Source organism: Haemorhous mexicanus, unplaced genomic scaffold (genome assembly GCF_027477595.1).
Source record: "Haemorhous mexicanus isolate bHaeMex1 unplaced genomic scaffold, bHaeMex1.pri scaffold_207_ctg1, whole genome shotgun sequence".
Lineage (NCBI taxonomy): Eukaryota > Metazoa > Chordata > Aves > Passeriformes > Fringillidae > Haemorhous > Haemorhous mexicanus.
In genome coordinates this window covers 24,180-32,419 of record NW_026776034.1, presented here as the reverse complement: position 1 = coordinate 32,419, position 8,240 = coordinate 24,180, and positions in this window count along the sequence as shown.

Sequence of the window (8,240 nt, the reverse complement as noted above, 5' to 3'; positions counted from 1 at the left end):
TCAATTTGAGCCAATTTTGGCCAATTTTGGTCAACTCTGCTCAACCTGGCTCAACCCAAGACCAACTTTGGGTCGACTTGGCTCAATTTGGGTCCAATTTTCACCGATTTTGGTCAATTTCGCTCATTTGTGCCAATTTTGGTCGATTTGAGCCAATTTTGGCCAATTTTGGCCATTTTTGGACAACTCTGCTCAACCTGGCTCAACCCAAGACCAATTTTGGGTCAATTTGGGTCAATTTATGCCGATTTTGGTCAATTTCGCTCAATTTGAGCCAATTTTGGCCAATTTTGGACAACTCTGCTCAACCTGGCTCAACCCAAGACCAATTTTAGGTCGATTTGGGTCAATTTCGGTCCAATTTGTGCCAATTTTGGTCATTTCACTCAATTTGTGCCAATTTTGGTCAATTCCTGCCATTTTGATCGATTTTGGCCATTTTGGGTCAATTTTGGACAATTTTGGTCAACTCTGCTCAACCTGGCTCAACCCAAGACCAATTTTGGGTCGATTTGGGTCAATTTCGGTCCAATTTGAGCCAATTTTGGTCAATTTGTGCCAATTTGGTCAATTCCTGCATTTTGGGTCAATTTGAGCCAATTTTGGCAATTTTGGTCAATTTGGACAACTCTGCTCAACCTGGCTCAACCCAAGACCAATTTTGGGTCGATTTGGGTCAATTTGGGTCCGATTTGTGCCAATTTTGGTCAATTTGAGCCATTTTGGGTCAATTTGTGCCGATTTTGGCCAATATCACTCAATTTTGCTCAATTTGAGCCAATTTCGGCCAATTTTGGTCAACTCTGCTCAACCTGGCTCAACCAAGACCAATTTTGGGTCGATTTGGGTCAATTTGGGTCCAATTTGTGCCAATTTTGGTCAATTTCACTCAATTTGTGCCAATTTTGTCAATTCCTGCATTTTGGGTCAATTTGAGCCAATTTTGGCCAATTTTGGCCATTTTTGGACAACTCTGCTCACCTGGCTCAACCCAAGACCAATTTTGGGTCGATTTGGCTCAATTTGGGTCCAATTTGTGCTGATTTTGGTCAATTTCGCTCAATTGTGCCATTTTGGTTGATTTTGGCCAATTTGGGTCAATTTCGGGCCAATTTTGGTCAACTCTGCTCAACCTGGCTCAACCCAAGACCAATTTTGGGTCGATTTGGCTCAATTTGGGTCCAATTTATACCGATTTTGGTCAATTTGGGTCAATTTCTGCCATTTTGGGTCAATTTCTGCCATTTTGGGTCAATTTTTGCCATTTTGGGTCAATTTCGGCCAATTTGGACAACTCTGCTCAACCTGCTCAACCCAAGACCAATTTTGGGTCGATTTGGCTCAATTTGGGTCCAATTTGTGCCGATTTTGGGTCAATTTCTGCTATTTTGGGTTAATTTTGGCCAATTTTGGTCAACTCTGCTCAACCTGGCTCAACCCAAGACCAACTTTGGGTCGATTTGGCTCAATTTGGATCCAATTTGTGCCAATTTTGGTCAATTTCGCTCAATTTGCGCTAATTTTGATCGATTTTGGCCAATTTTGGCCAATTTTGGTCAACTCTGCTCAACCTGGCTCAACCCAAGACCAACTTTGGGTCGATTTGGCTCAATTTGGTCCAATTTGTGCCGATTTTGGTCAATCTGGGTAAATTTGTGCCAATTTTGGTCAATTCCTGCCATTTTGGTCAATTTGAGCCAATTTTGGCCAATTTTGGTCAACTCTGCTCAACCTGGCTCAACCCAAGACCAACTTTGGTCGACTTGGGTCAATTTGGGTCCAATTTGTGCCGATTTTCTCCGATTTTCACCCATTTTCACCGTTTTCCCCCCCCGATTTCCTCCCGCAGCCTCCCCCTCCCGGCCGGACCATGCCCAAACCCCTCCGGCCGCGTCCGGCCGAGCGGCTGCGGCAGCGTTTCCGGCGTCTGCGGCGCGCGGCGCGGGCGCTGGTGCTGGAGAACGCGGCGCTCTGCGACGAGCTGGCGCGGCTCGAGGCCAAGTGGACGCTGGCCCGAGGGGCAGCGGCGATTCCTGCTCGGACGCCTGCTGGGACACCGCGCCGGTCACTCCTGCGGCCACCCGGGTCACGCGGAGGCGGCCGGAGAGGCGGGGAAGAGGCCGCGGAGGGCGCGGCCGGCTGCGGGGAGGGGGAGGGGGAGGGGGCGGGGCCAAGGATGACCAGTGGCCAGCGGGGTCGAAGAGTGACCAGTGGTCAGCGGGGGCCAAGGATGACCAGTGGTCAGCGGGCTCGAAGAGTGACCAGTGGCCAGTGAAGGATGACCAGTGGTCAGCGGGCTCGAAGAGTGACCAGTGGTCAACAGGGGTGAAGAAGGAGCAGTGGTCACCTGGATCGAAGAGTGACCAGTGGCCAGCAAGGCCGAAGGATGACCAGTGGTCAGTGAAGGATGACCAGTGGTCATCAGGCTCAAAGAATGACCAGTGGTCAGCAGGATCGAAGAGTGACCAGTGGTCATCGGGCTCAAAGAGTGACCAGTGGTCAGCAGGATCGAAGAGTGACCAGTGGTCAGTGAAGAATGACCAGTGGTCAGCCAGCTCCAAGAATGACCAGTGGTCAGCAGAGGTGAAGCAGGAGCAGTGGTCACCAAGCTCCAAGAGTGACCAGTGGTCAGCAGGGCCCAAGGATGACCAGTGGTCAGCGGGGGTGAAGATGGAGCAGTGGTCAACGGAGGTGAAGGTCGAGCAGTGGTCACCCAGCTCCAAGAATGACCAGTGGTCATCAGGATCCAAGAGTGACCAGTGGTCAGCGGAGGTGAAGCAGGAGCAGTGGTCCCCAAGCTCCAAAAATGACCAGTGGTCAACAGGGCCCAAGGATGACCAGTGGTCAGCGGAGGTGAAGATCGAGCAGTGGTCACCAAGCTCCAAGAATGACCAGTGGTCAGTGGCACCAAAACCACCCGGCCCGAGCGATGACCAGTGGTCAGTTGGCTCAAGAGATGACCAATGGGCAAGCGGCCGCGCTCGGCCGATGTCCGGCGGGCTCCGGCCACCGCCGGCCGAGCCCGGGGATGACCGCGGCGCCGCTGACCGCTCGGTGCGGCCGGAGGAGGAGGAGGAGGAGGAGGATGACCACGAGGAGGATGAGGAGGAGGAGGAAGAGGAGGAGGAGGAGGAGGAGGACGAAGGCTCCGCTCCGGCTTTTGGCTACTCCGGCCTCTTCCTGGGCAGCCCGGCCGGCTCGGACGAGTGACCACCAATAAATGACCCCTGGCCGGGGTGGCCGGAGGGGGCTTTGGTCGCTTCACGATGAGGTTCGGACGTTGTTTGGGGGAGCTGGGATGAGCGCTCGACCACCCCGGTGACCAATGGCCACTGACCACCCTGATGGCCACCTCAATGACCACTGACCACCCCGGTGACCAATGGCCACTGACCACCCCAATGGCCACTGACCACCCCGGTGACCAACGGTCACTGACCACCCCCGGTGACCAACGGTCACTGACCACCCCGATGGCCACTGACCACCCCGGTGACCAATGGCCACTGACCACCCTCACTGACCCCCTGACCACCCCACTGACCCCTTGACCATCCCAATGATCACCTGACCACCCTCACTGACCCCCTGACCACCCCACTGACCCCTTGACCATCCCAATGATCACCTGACCACCCTCACTGACCTCTTGACCACCCTGAATGACCACTGACCACCCCAATGACCACTGACCACTCCCACTGACCCCTTGACCACTCCCACTGACTTCTTGACCACCCTAAATGACCACTGACCCCCACACTGACCCCTTGACCACTCCCAATGACCCCTTGACCACTCCCACTGACCCCTGACCACCCTGATGACCCCTTGAGCACTCCCAATGACTCCTTGACCCCTTGACCACCCCTTGACCGCTCCCAATGACCACTGACCCCCCCAATGACCCCTTGACCACTCCCAATGACCCCTTGACCACCCCAATGACCACTTGACCACCCCAATGACCACTTGACCACCCTGAATGACCCCTGACCCCCCCAGTGACCCTTGACCACCCCAATGACCACTTGACCACTCCCAATGACCACTTGACCCCTTGAGCACCCCTGGACCACCCTGAAGGACCACTGACCCCCCCATTGACCCCTTGACCACTCCCAGTGACCCCTGACCACCCCAATGACCCCTTGACCACCCTGAATGACCACTGATCCCCACATTGACCCCTTGACCACTCCCACTGACCCCTTGACCACCCCATTGACCCCTTGACCACTCCCAATGACCACTTGACCCCTTGACCTCCCCTGGACCACCCTAAATGACCACTGACCCCCCCATTGACCCCTTGACCACCCCATTGACCATTGACCACCCCAATGACCACTGACCACCCCACTGACCCCCTGACCACCCTCACTGACCCCTTGACCATCCCAATGACCCCTTGACCACTCCCAATGACCATTGACCCCTTGAGCACCCCTGGACCACCCTAAATGACCACTGATCACCTTTACTGACCACCCTGACCACCCCACTGACCCCTTGACCACCCTGAATGACCACTGATCCCCACATTGACCCCTTGACCACTCCCACTGACCCCTTGACCACTCCCAGTGACCCCTGACCACCCCAATGACCCCTTGACCACCCTGAATGATCACTGACCCCCCCAATGACCCCTTGACCACTCCCAATGACCACTGACCACCCCACTGACCCCTTGACCACTCCCAATGACCACTGACCACCCCACTGACCCCTTGACCACTCCCAATGACCCCTTGACCACCCCATTGACCCCTTGACCACTCCCAATGACCCCTTGACCCCTTGACCACCCCTTGACCACTCCCAATGACCCCTTGACCACTCCCAATGACCACTTGACCACCCCACTGACCCCTTGACCCCCCCCACTGACCCCCTGACCACCCTAAATGACCCCCTGACCCCCCCCTTGACCCCCCCAGTGACCGCCTGACCGCTCGGCCGCGTCCCACACCTTTATTGGCGCTCTGGCGGCGCGGCCGGAGCCGAGCGAGCGCCCGGAGCGCCGGCGGGCCCGTCCTGGATGTTGTGGAAGAGCCGGACGACGCCCGGGCACTCGGCCAGAGCCCGCAGCAGCCGCTCGGCCGCCGCCCTGGGACCACTGACCACCCCCGAGTGACCACTGACCACCCCCGAGGGGCACTGACCGCCCTGAGTGACCACTGACCACCCCGAGTGACCACTGACCACCCCCGAGGGGCACTGACCACCCTGAGTGACCACTGACCACCCCCGAGGGGCACTGACCACCCCGAGTGACCACTGACCACCCCCGAGGGGCACTGACCACCCCGAGTGACCACTGACCACCCCCGAGGGGCACTGACCACCCCTGAGTGACCACTGACCACCCCTGAGTGACCACTGACCACCCCGAGTGACCACTGACCACCCTGAGTGACCACTGACCACCCCCGAGGGGCACTGACCACCCCGAGTGACCACTGACCACCCCCGAGGGGCACTGACCACCCCGAGTGACCACTGACCACCCCCGAGGGGCACTGACCACCCCGAGTGACCACTGACCACCCCCGAGGGGCACTGACCACCCTGAGTGACCACTGACCACTCCCAGTGACCCCTGACCACCCCACTGACCCCTTGACCACCCAGATGACCACTGACCACCCCGACGACCATCCCAAACTCCACTGACCGCCCTGAGTGACCACTGACCCCTCCCAGTGACCCCTGACCACTCCCAATGACCTCTGACCACCCCATTGACCTCTTGACCACCCCAATGACCACTGACCACCCCACTGACCCCTTGACCACTCCCAATGACCACCTGACCCCTTGAGAACCCCTTGACCACCCTGAATGACCACTGACCCCCCCAATGACCACCCCAATGACCCCTTGACCCCCCCACTGACCCCTTGACCCCCCCACTGACCCCTTGACCCCCCCAGTGACCGCCTGACCGCTCGGCCGCGTCCCACACCTTTATTGGCGCTCTGGCGGCGCGGCCGGAGCCGAGCGAGCGCCCGGAGCGCCGGCGGGCCCGTCCTGGATGTTGTGGAAGAGCCGGACGACGCCCGGGCACTCGGCCAGAGCCCGCAGCAGCCGCTCGGCCGCCGCCCTGGGACCACTGACCGCCCCCGAGTGACCACTGACCACCCCCGAGGGGCACTGACCGCCCCGAGTGACCACTGACCACCCCCGAGGGGCACTGACCACCCTGAGTGACCACTGACCACCCCGAGTGACCACTGACCACCCCCGAGGGGCTCTGACCACCCCCCGAGGGGCACTGACCACCCTGAGTGACCACTGACCACTCCCAGTGACCCCTGACCACCCCACTGACCCCTTGACCACCCAGATGACCACTGACCACCCCGACGACCATCCCAAACTCCACTGACCGCCCTGAGTGACCACTGACCCCTCCCAGTGACCCCTGACCACTCCCAATGACCTCTGACCACCCCATTGACCTCTTGACCATTCCCACTGACCATTGACCACCCCAATGACCACTGACCACCCCACTGACCCCTTGACCACTCCCAATGACCACCTGACCCCTTGAGAACCCCTTGACCACCCTGAATGACCACTGACCCCCCCAATGACCACCCCAATGACCCCTTGACCCCCCCACTGACCCCTTGACCCCCCCACTGACCCCTTGACCCCCCCAGTGACCGCCTGACCGCTCGGCCGCGTCCCACACCTTTATTGGCGCTCTGGCGGCGCGGCCGGAGCCGAGCGAGCGCCCGGAGCGCCGGCGGGCCCGTCCTGGATGTTGTGGAAGAGCCGGACGACGCCCGGGCACTCGGCCAGAGCCCGCAGCAGCCGCTCGGCCGCCGCCCTGGGACCACTGACCACCCCGAGTGACCACTGACCACCCCCCGAGGGGCACTGACCACCCTGAGTGACCACTGACCACTCCCAGTGACCCCTGACCACCCTGAATGACCCCTTGACCACCCCGATGACCACTGACCACCCCGACGACCATCCCAAACTCCACTGACCGCCCTGAGTGACCACTGACCACTCCCAATGACCCCTTGACCACTCCCAATGACCCCTTGACCACCCCATTGACCCCTTGACCACTCCCCAATGACCACTTGACCCCTTGAGCACCCCTGGACCACCCTGAATGACCACTGACCCCCCCCAATGACCCCTTGACCACTCCCAGTGACCCATTGACCACTCCCAATGACCCCTGACCACCCCACTGACCCCCTGACCACCCCAATGACCACTGACCACTCCCACTGACCCCTTGACCACCCCAATGACCCCTTGACCACCCCAATGACCACTGACCCCCTCACTGACCACTGACCACCCTGATGACCCCTTGACCACCCTAAATGACCACTGACCCCCCCAATGACCCCTTGACCTCCCCACTGACCCCTTGACCCCCCCCACTGACCCCGTGACCCCCCCAGTGACCGCCTGACCGCTCGGCCGCGTCCCACACCTTTATTGGCGCTCTGGCGGCGCGGCCGGAGCCGAGCGAGCGCCCGGAGCGCCGGCGGGCCCGTCCTGGATGTTGTGGAAGAGCCGGACGACGCCCGGGCACTCGGCCAGAGCCCGCAGCAGCCGCTCGGCCGCCGCCCTGGGACCACTGACCGCCCCGAGTGACCACTGACCACCCCCGAGGGGCACTGACCACCCCTGAGTGACCACTGACCACTCCCACTGACCCCTGACCACACCCACTGACCACTGACCACTCCCACTGACCCCTTGACCACCCGGATGACCACTGACCACCCCGACGACCATCCCAAACACCACTGACCGCCCTGAGTGACCACTGACCACTCCCAATGACCCCTTGACCACCCCTTGACCACTCCCACTGACCCCTTGACCACTCCCAATGACCTCTGACCACCCCACTGACCCATTGACCACTCCCAATGCCCACTGACCACTCCCACTGACCCCTGACCACTCCCAATGACCTCTGACCACCCCACTGACCTCTTGACCATTCCCACTGACCACTGACCACCCCAATGACCACTGACCCCCCCAATGACCCCTTGACCACCCCACTGACCCCTTGACCACCCTGATGACCCCTTGACCACTCCCAATGACCACTTGACCCCTTGACCACCCCTGGACCACTCCCACTGACCCCTTGACCACTCCCAATGACCACTTGACCCCTTGACCTCCCCTGGACCACCCTGAATGACCACTGACCCCTTGACCCCCCCACTGACCCCTTGACC